Below are 12,986 nucleotides of genomic sequence, written 5' to 3' on the forward strand. Positions count from 1 at the left end.
GGGCTGCTTTTCTCGTTATACTTCAAGGAAGCGGGCGCCCCAGCACAAAGCTCACGGCAGACACGTCTTTGTGGCATGCTGTCTAGTGACGCCCCCTTTATGCCTTACTTTTACACTCCAGGGCAGGGCTCTGCAACCTTTGGCACTCCAGATTTTTTGGACTACAATTACGATCATCCCTGCAATTCATAGTCAATGGTGATGGATCTAAGGAATAGGAGGTCATCAAGGTGGTGTTTGCATCTCTGCTTTGGTTTCCTCCTCTGTCTTGGAAAAGCAGTCGGTTTTACGCCAGCATGAGACTTTAATGCTAAGGTAAAACCAGTGGATTCCTAGGAAACACGCCTCACGCATACACCTGCTAGGAATCCATAACAAAACACTGCCTGCAAAGTGTAAATTGCAGGCAGCGGGTCATTTATTACAAAACAGGGGGGTAAAAGCGAAGATTAAAGATTATTTCAGCTTAATTTTCTATTCACAATTACACTTTGCTTTGTAAATGACCAGAATAATCTGCAGTGTATCCAACAGCATGCACGTACTAATGTTGGCAGCCCCTTGCATGCACTTTTTATTAAATGGCCCCTATATTTTATTGTACCGGAAGAATTTTCCCAATAAAGATGGTTTAAAAATATGAATACTAGTAATAATAAAATGTCTGCCCATTCGAAGCAGTGTGAGAATTATATTATTTTTCCCTGTAATGGAATTCTATGGCAGTCAGGAGGCTCCTATTTTGCATAACAATCTTTACTCTGAACCACAGCAGCAAAGAAGTAAAAACTTTATAATGAAAAAATGTTACTAAATAAACTCATAACACAGTTCCAAACAGTATTAAGGGAAACATCCCAGTACAAAATGGAGGGAAGTTCATGCCCTGGAGGCTGCCAATGGGCCGAGAGCCAACCCCTTATAGGTTCATTCCTCTAGCACCACCTCCTCTTTCTTTGCTGCTGACACCACAGCTAAGTCACACCTTTAGTTGTTTCTTAGAGACTGCTAATTGGTGTAGTGTTACTTTGTTGCCTGTATTGGTTTACACTGCTCTGTGACATGTTCACTTGACAGCGTTCACTTTGGAACGTATTTTTTTTCCATTCATGCTGTGTTTCTCATTATGTTCGGTTTCTGATGAAATTTAGTTGGAGAATTCTAATGTGTCCTCGGAGCACTGCGTGTTGCTGAGGGCCGCCTCTGCCTACTGAGGGGTTCATTTCTGGTTCGCTCGTCGCCTGAAGGGAAAGGAGGCTTTGAGCGTACCGGTTTCCCTCAGGAGTTGTTATCCCTGAGGCACGCAACCCTGTCCGGGCCGCCATGTCTCTTTATTCGTATTTCTCAGTGTGACGCACAGGGCCCGTATAAGAAGCTGAGCTTCAGGCCTGTCGCGCGTCGCAGTTTCTTTATTTGTTTTACCCGTTCCCTTTCTTTTAACTTTAATTAAATTCTAACAATACGCTGCTCGCGTAAAAGTGCCTGCTAGGCTACAGGCAAAGCCTGTTAATATAACAACGCGGCTACCCTTCCCTGCTGCTTTACTCACCCTGCTAGGGTGTGCATCTGAAGTAAGCCTGCTCGGCTATTTTTTTGTGTTCCTATATGCAACAGTTGAGGCTGCTCTGTGTTAAAGCATATATTCTTTCACCCTTGCTTTGCATTTATTAATCTGTGTGTTGGGGGGAGGAGGGGTGCTGTCATGGATGAGAGTGGGTTCCCCTCTTCTGCAGATGCCAGCACTCAAGTGCGCCCTTCCAAAAACAGTGATAGGTTGGGAGAGGGTGTGGGAGACCAGTCCCTTCATTCTCAGCCGTCACTGGTGCAGGCAATCCAATCATCATTGTACAAACCCTTATTAAGTCCCAATAACACCCTTGTTCAGCTTTTGACAGGCTAATCAATCGCATTGCTGATTTTCACCCTTCCCAAGAAGCTGGCTCCTCTGTCACAGCTCAGGCCCCTAAAAAATGCACAAGTAAGACTAAACACATTCAGGGACAACTCAGTCCTTCACCTGTCCTGTCGCCTGTGTCTTCCCCTAAAAGGGGTCTAAAGCACAGGTGGGAAGAGCCCCGACAGCAGATCTCTTCTACCCCTTGGCCAGCCCCCTCACTTCTGCCTGCTGCTGGGCCCCGTATTGCTATTTAAACCTCCGATAGCTCGGAAGATTCGGATTTGCCCCTAAAAGGTGCAAAAGGAAGGTAACCTCAGTTCCCCTTCAGGAAGGTCCGGTCCTGGATGTCAGTGGGGTCCTGTTTTTTGATCCGGCCCTGATCCAACACCCCAGGGCGGCCGAATGGCATCCTTCTGAGGAAGTTTCCTCATTTCTAAAGTTTTGGGTCCGACGTCTCATGCCTAAGGAGGACCGGAATAAATTGAGGTCGGAATGCCCTAGGCCAATGCTCCCCGACAAGGTGGCTTTAACGCCTGAAATAGACCAGTCCATGGCGGCTTTTCTTTCCCAAAAGGGGAAAGACTCCAAGAAGGAGGTGGCCTTAGTTGCCAAGATAGACTGTTGGACGTCTTGGGTCCAGTCACGTAAATGTATGAATTGGCTGAAGAGGCGGCATCCTCTAATACCCCGGTGGCCTTTCACACTTTAAGAGGGTGGATCCAACGCACCGTTTACCTGCTCGGCAATGCAAACGCCTCCATCTCCAAGGAGAGGCGGAAATCCTTACTTATGAGGTTGGACCCTAAACTGGCAGACATGTCAGAGGGAAGGGGGTTCTTCAGCCCAGGGCAATCTGTTCAGAGTTAGTTTTTTAAAGGATCTCTCCACATATATCCATACTTTTACGGCTATGGACAAAGCACAAACTAACATAAAGAAAGTGTTTGCCCCTAAGGTTTTCAACAAGGCTGGGCGAGGGAGAGCCCGCTCCTCCGGGCGTTTTTCCCAGGGCTCCTCCCATCCCCGCCAGTATGCGTCGAGAGTCCCGCACAATTCCTCCTCTGCTCGGGGAGCGCAAACCCAATTTTACCCTCAGCAAAATTCGTATTGGAGAGGACGTGCCGGCAGAGGCGCCGGAAGATCAAGAGGAGCACCAGGTACTTTCTCATGTGCTAAAGGTTTTTTCCCACAGAGGTCTAGGGGGCAGACTGGCGAGGTTCCTTACACAGTGGGAAGCCCTCACCTGGGCCCCGTGGGTGTTGCAGACTGTTCAGGGTTATCACATAGAGTTTTATTCTCCTTCTTGCCAGTTGTCTTATCCCCTTCCCTTGGTGTTCAATGAGGTCAAACAGTCTCTGATAGATGTAGAGGCCAGGGACCTCATTTCCAAGGGAGCGGTAGTCCCGGCCTCCTACACGGCCTCTCAGTTTCTGAGTTCCATTTTCCTAGTTCCGAAACCAGACCAGGGGTTTCGCCCAGTAATAAACCTAAAGGCCCTCAACTCTTTTGTAGTATAGCGCCATTTCAAAAAGGAAGGGTTTCATTTACTCAGGGACACCTCTTCTTCCGGCGGACTGAATGGTCAAGTTGGACCTCAAGGACGAATACCTAGTGGTTCCTGTGTTTCCTCCTCACCAAGAGTTTCTTCAGTTTCAGTGGGGAGGTCGAGTTTGGCAGTTTGCCTCCCTTCTGTTTGGCTTGCCATCAGCCCCATGGTGTTTCACCAAGCTAATGAAGCCTGTGATGGCTCTCCTGAGGTCCAAAGCGATTCGGATCATAATATATCTGGATGATATGCTCCTGTTAGCCCAGAATTTTCAGACTCTGTGCACTTATCTGGAATTTACAGTGACCCTTCTACAGGGTTTAGGTTTTGTGTTAAATGTCAAAAATTCCATATTGAAGCCTAGGAAATGTATCCAGTTTCTGGGCTTCAATATAGATTCAAAGCTTTGCATCCTTCTTCTCCCGGACAGCAGAATTTCAAAGATAAGGAAGGAGATTTGTCTGCTCCTCAGGAGAGGAAGGATCTCCCTCAGACAGTTATCCAGGGTTGTAGGGATGCTGTCAGCGCCCATCCAGGCTATCTTTCCTGCCCCCTACATTACAGAGCGCTACAGCGTCTGAAAGCCAGTGCAGGTGTCTGTCTTTCTCACAGGTAGTGGTGTTGTCTCCCGAGGCCAGATTGGAGCTCCTTTGGTAGCTCAGGCACATGGAGGCCTAGAATGGCAAGGCAATATTTGGTCCCTCTCTGAATGTCATTCTGGATTCAGATGCCAGCAGAGTGGGCTGGGGAGCCAGGTTGGGTCAGGTTTCCATAGGGGGGAAGTGGTCAGATTCAGAGAAACAACTGCATATCAACTGTCCGGAGTTGTTGGGGGGGACCTTTGCAGTCCGAAGCCTTCTCAAGGACCATGGGAATTGTTTTGTCCTCCTCCGCATGGTGAGATACATCAATCATTTGGAGGGCTCTAGGTTCAAGGACCTAGCGGATTTGGCGAGGGAGTTTTGGCATTTTTGCCTGAACCGGGACATTGGGCCTCATTATAACCCAGGCGGGATGGGGTTAGCGGCGCCGGTAAAGGTGCCGGCACCGTCAACTCCGTCCCGCCTGATTACGAGGTCCCCTTGCGGGATCCGGTCTGCATGTCTGGTTTCACCAGATGTGCACAGCGGGTCCCGCGAGAGGAGGAGGGAGCAAACAACGGGCCGCTCATAATCGGCCCATTGTTCGCTCCCTCGCCCATTCCCATTCAGCCCTATGGGGCTGAATGGGAATGGGGAAGGTCCGGGTCTGGGTTCCAAGAAGGAGGAATTACCGGGCCCTCCGAACTCGGAATGGCCCGGTAATTCCTCATTCTGGGAACCCGGACCCGGACGCGATTTCGGCGGCAGCCATGCCGCCAATAGCGGCATGGCTACCGCCAAGGTCGTGATGAGGCCCATTGTGTTAAAGGCGGAATATCTGCCGGGGGTCAGCAATGAAGTTGCTTATTGGAACTCCAGGCATCTTCAGGACAGAAGCGACTGGATGTTAGACAGAGTGCTCTTTGCCCGCATAGCATCTCTCTGGGGTCCATTTGCAGTAGACCTGTTTGCCTTGAGGCTAAACTGTCAGGTTTCCAAGTTTTACAGTTGGAGACCGGATCCTTGTGCTCTGGCTAATACTGGCAAGTATTATCCCTCCTGCCGTTACTGGTGTTTGGTTATTATTTCAGCTTTTGGGTGAGAAGTCCTGGTCAGGAAGGAAGATCGTTTCAGTTTCAAGTTGCCGGAAAGTTCAGTTCCGCCTGTTTTCAGTTGGATCCTCGCTCTTCGTACTTTGTGGATGGAGTGCGCAGTGGGCGTTTGAGGAAGATCAGCGACTGAAAGAGGAGGTGGTGCTAGAGGAATGGACCTATATGGGGTTGGCTCTCGGCCTATTGGCTGCCTCCAGGGCATGACCTGCCCTCCATTTTGGACTAGGATGTTTGGAACTGTGTTATGAGTTCATTTAGTATAATTTTTCATTATAAAGTTTTTACTTCTTTGCTGCTGTGGTTCAGAGTAAAGATTGTTATGCATAATACTTGCCTCCTTGTCTTTAATAGAATCTAAACCCCCTTCTCACGCTAGTGTGGGGGATTAGGTATTGCTTGCTATGACCTTGTGAGTGGGCGCCATTTGCTGCTTACATGGAACTATTGTAGTGAGAAACTTAAAATGGCGTCACAGTGCTAAAATCACCCTGCGTGTTTCACCCGGTATTGGTCCTCGATGTAGCTGACGGACCCTTACATTTCTATCTGAGAGAAAGGAAGTATGTTTCTTTTTATTTTTTGCTTCTTTTTGGGCAAATGTTTTGTAATTTTGTTGTTTATTAGTATTTGGATTGTTGTGAACATTAACTTTAAAAATGGCCACCCATTCGTAGATAATTTCTTCTCTATAATTTGGCCATGTCTTTTCCTCATTCTTCAGCCTGTCGGAATGCTGAACGCTATGCTTGAAACACTTCTGTATAGGCACGCTATACATAAAATATATCATATCATATATCATTATGCTGTAGGACTCAAGCGACCCACATAAGGAGTGCCCCAACCTCATTGTACCCTAATTTTTAGTTTGGGCCATTAGGTGTTGTTTGGGGGAGCCCCAATCGATACACCCTCTTTTGGCACTGCGGTCTCGCCGTGGGCCGGTTCGGTGAAGCCACTTCACTGCAGCGGCCCATTTGGCGTGCCCATTTTGTCGCAGGAGCATTTCTGGCACAGCCCATTTGGCGCGAGGCACGTTTGGACGTGGCTGACATTGCAGCCACGTCTAAACGCCCTCACGCCAAATCCAAAAGCATCATTTCTTGCAAATGTGGCACGTTGACAGGTACTGTGCCTGTTAACATGTTGCATTTGCAAAGAATGATTTTTATGATTTTATGAAGAATTGTGCAGTGTTTTGTCTGGGAAAACCTTTCTAGAAACGATCTCCTTAAGGTAGCGAGTGACCCGACCCTTTTCCCAATGCACTGGTAACATGGCAAAGAGAGGTAAAGGGAGAGACGTCGGTACACTGAGCATTATCGTTGTATTACCAGATCCTATAGCTGTAATTCTCGAAGGATGTTTCTGCATCGCTCACTAAAAGGGGTCAAGTCCTAAAAATTAAAGTGGGGGGACTCGTCAACAAATGCAATGGGAAGTGACGTTACCAGAAATTAGCTTATCAATGTGAAATGTGAACATTTAATTAAATTGGCTTTGCATAACCACCCAAATTGCACAGGACGAATAATATTTGCTTTTCATAAAATCAACACGCACGCAAAACCAAGAGAGTATATTTTTCGTCTAATAGTGTTTTTGAAAATGTTAAATGGTGTGCATGTTTTAAACTCCACAAACCAATTCAAATGTTATGGGACATTTCACTGTTAGTCGTTTATTTTTCATCAGGTTATATAGTGCAGTGGTCAAATGTCCGGCCTACAAACCTTACAACTGTGGTGCGATCCCTGTGGTTGGCTTTAATGCATAAATTCAAAGGGGGGGGCGAGTGTTAGGAAAGATGTCATAATTGTATGTAATTTTCCCTCCTTGTGTACACCCCCAAACTTTTTTGCTGCTGTTTAGATACCATTGACTGACTGTCAGAGAAGCACAGCCTTCAGCTGCACTCCTCTGGGCTTTCGCTCACTTTTTATGGGGAAACTGACATGCCCTTAAGACAGTCAGTACTGGGATACTTTATTTTCCTTAGTCCTGATCCATGTTGCAACTTTTCTGCAACATGTAACAAGTACACAATGTATTTTCCAGTACAGTGTACTTGGGTCTGTAGTCATTTTCCAAAGGCCCTAGAAACTCTCGACTGACTTTTTATTAGATGTGCAGATGTGTCATGGATAGGGCTGGTGGCAGCTATCTTTTTGCATTATTTGTAACCATTTCCTGTCATGTTAACCGTGCTAACCGCATTTGGCACAAATAGATGGCCTGGCTCCAAAATGGCCATGCCACAAGGTTCTTTGTCCTGTCCTTTGGCCCTCTTGCCCCTTCACCTTCCCCAGGTCGAGTCAACCCGGGACAGTCCCTTTTGGACATGCATTTTCCCACTAAACACCAAGCTTTCGTGGGTTTCTGCATGCCTTGTGTGTGTGCCTCCAGGATGTGGGCTAGGGTGTCTGTCCCCTCTACACATCCTGGGTGCCAGAGAGTCTGGAGTGCTGTGAATGACTGGGACCACCGTGGTCCATGATTGGTTCACTATGGAGTGTGTGTTTGTGAGCAGATCTCCCATTGGGTCCTCTCCGTTTTGGCGTGAAGGGAACTTTGGATAAGAGGAGGCTGAAAACACCAATACCTCGTCCCTCTCCTGAGTTCCCACTGAACAAAGGTTAGGATCCAAGTATCCTGCAACTACGAATCTGAGTCGAGGAACCTCTGGTGACCCACTGGAATGTTTGGCACCCTGAGCCTGCTGTCGTCCCGTGGGACCCCTCTGCATCTTGTCATCCTAGAAGGTCTGTGAAGACGCTTTGACCCATTGGAATAGTGGGACCAACTATTCTTGGCACCTTCATCAAAAACTGCAAGTAAGCCTTCTCGGAAGTGTCACTGGCCCAACCAGTGGACTAACCAGCTTACCCAGTTGCTTTTCTCTGTCACCGCCACCGTTTCGAGGAGGCCCTCGAAACATGGTATTCTGCTAGCTCTGTGTCCACGGCACCCACACCCTTAATTTCATACACTTGGCATTCCCAGGTCAGAAGTGAGACGAGTGCACCAGGACCGGAGTAAACGCGGTTACCGTGTTGCCTGCCGCGGCAACGTCTTTTGCAAGTACGCTGAAATTGTGACCCTCTTGTCCCAAAAGCCTGCTGCAGTGAAAGTGGGTCAATTCATCTACCCGGAGCAGAGAAATCGCCACTGTCCTGTTTGGGAATCATCGCTGTAACTCAGGACCTGAAAGCCGCAGAGACGTCCTTTTTGACGAACCTGCAACCGAGTGGACTGAACAGGCAAAGTTTGGGCCCAAGTGCATCTGGGACCGGTGAGTACTTACAACACTAACCGGTGGCCCCTGGTGCCAAGGTTCCCTTTTACGCATGAGTGTGCCGCTGGGGGCTCCTCTCCTTTCCACTGCTAATGCGAACTAGCGACTCCATCCCGCACTCTGCAACTGCCTCTGCCTTCAAGTGGAGGTTCTCCCTGAATAGTGGGAACTTGTTCTTCATTGCTTCATCCACCTTCCCGAGCTGCTAGAGACCCCTGAAGAGACCCTATTTTGCCCATTGGAACAACCGCGTTGGCTTGCATTGCATGTACTATAGAGCACAAGGCTCCTCTCTTCTTAGGGCTTGGTCTGCCTATTAGTTCTGTGTTATCAATGTCGAAGGGGCCTAAAGACTATATGCACTGCCTGTTTCCTTCCCATCTAGGTTGTCGACATATTTCATGCATTTAACAACTTTAGACCCCAATGGTCTTGTATGTACATTGTATTGATAGTGTTGTGTTGGTTTACTTAGTGTTACTGTGATTCCTTTGCTATGGTCTATGTTACAAAGGCCTTGTAATAAATGTGTCTATATTTTTAATATAACACCTGTCTGGAGTAATTTGTAAGTGTCCTTGTTTTGTGTGCTCATTGAGGTCCATCAGTCACCCTCACTCCTCCTGAGACCCATTCTTGACTGCCTGCCATAGCTACCCTGATTGGTCTGACTTGTCCAGAGGTTACCCTGTTCCAAGAAACTAGGCTGGCCTTCTGAACCTCTGCCCTCCAGGTCAGAGTTCAGAAATCCATCTTAACAGGGACTGAGTCCACCCTCTAAAAAAGTTGGTGGACTCTGTTCCCCCGCGTGTAGCCCCGACTTGAGCTGCATGCACACAGCACTGTGTGTGCGCAAATTCTCCATTTAGCCCCTGCAGTGCAAACATCTGGCCCTATTGGGCCCTTTCAAACCCCAGTGGTCAGTGTCCGGGTGTCAATCATTGTATCCTAAAACCTCGAGACAGTCAGAATAAGGGCGCGTGGTTTAGAGGAATCAAGGCATGGAGCAGACGTCAAAGGCCTGTGTGTTTACGGGTCCATGCTCTTTTGATCTCCATGAGGGAACATGCCATGCTCTTTCAAACACTACTGCACGTGGGTGGACATGGGTGCAATAAGCACAGTGAATCCGTAAGCACTTCTGTATTTATTTATTTATTTATTGTGTATTTGTATGGTGCTTATATTTTAGGCTTACTTTCTGAAGTGGTATGGTTTGAAGTGCGTCGGGTCTGCATTTGGTACGGTATTAGACACTATGAAAAACAGGACAGCCTAATAGCAGCCTCAATATCAGGGAATCCCCAGCAAAGTGAATAAGGCACCAGTTCACTGGTCATCGCTCACGGCCTCCCTCCTAAACCTAGCACGTGAGAATGATCCCTTCATGTATAATTACACAAATAATTCAGGAAAAAATCCAGTAGCAATGGACAACAAAGTGGCGGGTCGGCGAGCTGAAGGCCTGAGGTTGCATAATGCGGCAGGAATGCAGCCAGCTCAGCACAGGTGCAGCACAACATGCACCGCGCCAACGACACCATGGCGCGACCATGGCAATGCCTTGGAAACAGGCTGCAGTCGAGGCTGGGAGCGCCTTAGGGTTCTATGATTGTCCATAGGGCACCCATCACCTAAGCTAAGGCGCTAAGGATTTGCACAGGATTTGCACAGTCTGCAATATCCCTCTGGTGTAGCCGAAGGCGGTGTCCAGTCAAAGGGTCGAATACGTTCATTCGAATTACAATCGTTTCGAGTCAAAAGGACCGAAAAAAAGGTTGAATGCCTTTTTTTAAATGTATTTTTATTTTTTGGCTTCCGTATAGGAAAAAAAGTGTTTTTTACACCAAAAACAGGGGGTCGGGGGGAGACCCCACAAAATAAAAATAACAATTCAACCTTTTTTTCCGGTCCTTTTGACTGGAAACTATTGCATTCGAATCAATTGCAGTCGACCCTTTCACCTACAACTGCCGAAGGCTACAGGCAACAGGGCAGAATTATTAAAAGTGGCACCGGTGAACTCATCAAAGGTAGAAATAGGAAACGCACAAAGAGGACACAGTTATATATCAAGGAAGGGATTACACACAGAGGCGTAGCCAGGGTTGTCTAACAAGTGAGGCCTGAAGCTAATGTACTTGGGCCCACCGCAGTGACAGTAACATGTGTCAATGCCCACACAGCTCTGCAGAATGGGCATTTACAGATTTTGGGTGTGCCTTGCCCGCTCAGGCCCTACCCTGTCTATGCCTCTGCTTACACACCAGAGAGACGTGTACACACAGGAGGGACAGATACACCCAGGAGCGACATGTAAATGTACACATAGCAGGACATGTTCACAGAGAAGAGCCATATACACGGTAAAGAGACATATCCGCCAAGTAGGGACATCTCTCCTGAAGGGGGACATGGACACGCAGCACGCGCAACCTCCCCTTACTTAATCAGCCACTAGCCCATCCGTGATGTCAACTCGTTGCTCACAATGCGGCCAATATCTGCACCAGAACATCCTGGCAGAACATCCCAGCCGCAAACTGGTTGTGCCGAGATGGCCGCGCCAAATCGTCCTGCTCCGAACCCCATTACTGCAAAAAGAAATGGTTTCTTTTTTAAGCCACTCTGACTTCATCATTTCTAAATCTAAAACAGAAAAAAAAGAGATTATTTATTTTTGAAGTCACTCTGCCTTCTTTTAGAGGTTAGTAACAGAAATAATGCAGAGTGACATCAACAGAAACGACTTCATTTGGAAGTCATAGGCTCCCTCCAGCCTGTAGGCTTCCATGATATGGGGCCTCCAGCCTGTAGGCTTCCATGACATGGAGGCCTCCAGCCTGTAGGCTTCCATGGCATGGAGGCCTCCAGCCTGTAGGCTTCCATGACATGGGGCGGGGCGGAACCCTCGGACTTCATTAAAAAATAGTATATTTTTCTAGTCATACTGCCTTCATAAAGAAATTATTTCTGTTACTAACATAAAAGAAGGCAGAGTGACTTCAAAAAGAAACAATGTATTTTTTTCTGTTTTCGATTTTTTGGCCATGTGTGGGGCTGCGCGGCAGCAGCCACTCCCGCTCCGCCAGTGCCTGCTACCACCAATGGCCAGTTAATACCACTACAGCTGTGCCTGGCAAATGCCTTTCTCATGTCTATACAAAAACCGAAACTGTTTTTCCCACCGTGCAATGTCAAAGAGAGTGCCAGCTGAGGAGCCATACGAATGGTAGGGCAACCTGACTGAAGCTTTGCAAAGGTTGAAAGGGATAGAGAGGGGGACATCTGCTCGCTACACGCACCTGCTTGTTCTGAAAAAATGACTCGACTCTCCTGGACTCTCCCGTTGAACAGTCTCAGTACAATGCTCTGAAACACGCGCCCGTTTCATGCACGGCAACTTGGACGGGTTTCTGGTGTGTTTAGCAGCGCTTCTGTAGACTTTGGTCATTCTCCCACTATCCATATTTCCCTTTTGTTGTTCCCCATTCCCACCACCAGATGGCCCCCTCTGCCCTGTTTGAACAGCCACAAATCGTGTTTCCTTTCTCCCAGATCCTATCTTATATATTTTTTTTTCTTCCAGAAATTCCTTCCTGCTCTCTTTCCGGCCATGTGAGATTGCAGTTTCCTCTGGACGCCCATGTCAGGGGCGGCAGCAGAGCACTGACAGCCCAGGGGGCGGGAGGAGGAGGAGGTGGAGGTGGGGGTGGCAGAGCAGCGCCACCTCCCTGCAAAATTCCACTCCTGCTCGCCCTCTCCTCCCCTCCCACTGCTGGATCTGCCCGCACCACCAGCCAGCACCAGCCCAGACCTTGGCCAGGACAGCCAGGGAATTAGGACGTCCTGCTGCAGGAGGCCAGGAACATAAGGTAACCCCTGTGGCGCTGACTGGCTCTTCTGCAGTAGCAAGGCCACTATCTAGTCCAGCCTGTCTTTAATGTATATTTCCTGAAAGCTTTTGTTGTTGGTGGGTGGGGTTAGTGATAGAGTGGTATTATTCCTGCCCCGGCACCCCTCAGATGCTGACAGAATGGGACCCCCCCCTTCCCACTACTGGCCAGCATCACTAGGCTGCTGACAGCAGGGCACTCAGCTGAGAGCCCGAGGCAAGCTGGGCCAGGCACCGGGGTGGCGTTTCCGTTTTAAAGCCCCAGCTTCTAAGCATTTTATGTGAACTGCCACTGGCATTGCATGCTTTAAGAAGCCAACTATGGGACCCCCGGGGCTGTGCCAGCAGTAATAATAGATGGTATTATTTAAGAAGAAAAAAAAACAGTACAGTTTATGCTGTGTATTTTATAAATGGCCAGTGTTACAATTTATTATAAAGCAAATTGCCTTGACACCACTAGCCCTTAAAAATATATATCTTGTTTTAAAAGAGCAGCTGATTGTGCAGGTTACTCTTAATGATAGAGTGGGTCCTGGTGATGATCCCAGCATTCCAAGGGGCCTGCCATTTAAAAGAATTTGACTGGAGCCACTTGTAGCTCTGGCGCTTGAGTTCTTCGACAGCTACCCATCAGCTGGTTTACAGGTGGACAGCTGG

The 12,986-nt window shown here is 48.1% G+C and overlaps 1 protein-coding gene and 1 long non-coding RNA gene across 2 annotated transcripts in view; one reads left to right on the forward strand and one right to left on the reverse strand.

The window, feature by feature from the left end:
• Positions 1-12,986, reverse strand: part of LOC138497984 (uncharacterized) — a 613,371-nt gene that overhangs the window by 26,133 nt on the left and 574,252 nt on the right. The window lies entirely within an intron of this gene.
• LOC138497983 (1-phosphatidylinositol 4,5-bisphosphate phosphodiesterase gamma-1-like) overlaps positions 12,042-12,986 on the forward strand; it is a 738,955-nt gene continuing 738,010 nt past the window's right edge. The window contains exon 1 of the mRNA XM_069621756.1: positions 12,042-12,306. The gene's annotated coding sequence lies outside the window, so the exon portion shown is untranslated. The remainder of the gene's footprint in view (positions 12,307-12,986) is intronic.

Source organism: Ambystoma mexicanum, chromosome 5q (assembly GCF_040938575.1).
Source record: "Ambystoma mexicanum isolate Mex_15411 chromosome 5q, UKY_AmexF1_1, whole genome shotgun sequence".
In the NCBI taxonomy this organism is placed as follows: Eukaryota; Metazoa; Chordata; class Amphibia; order Caudata; family Ambystomatidae; genus Ambystoma; species Ambystoma mexicanum.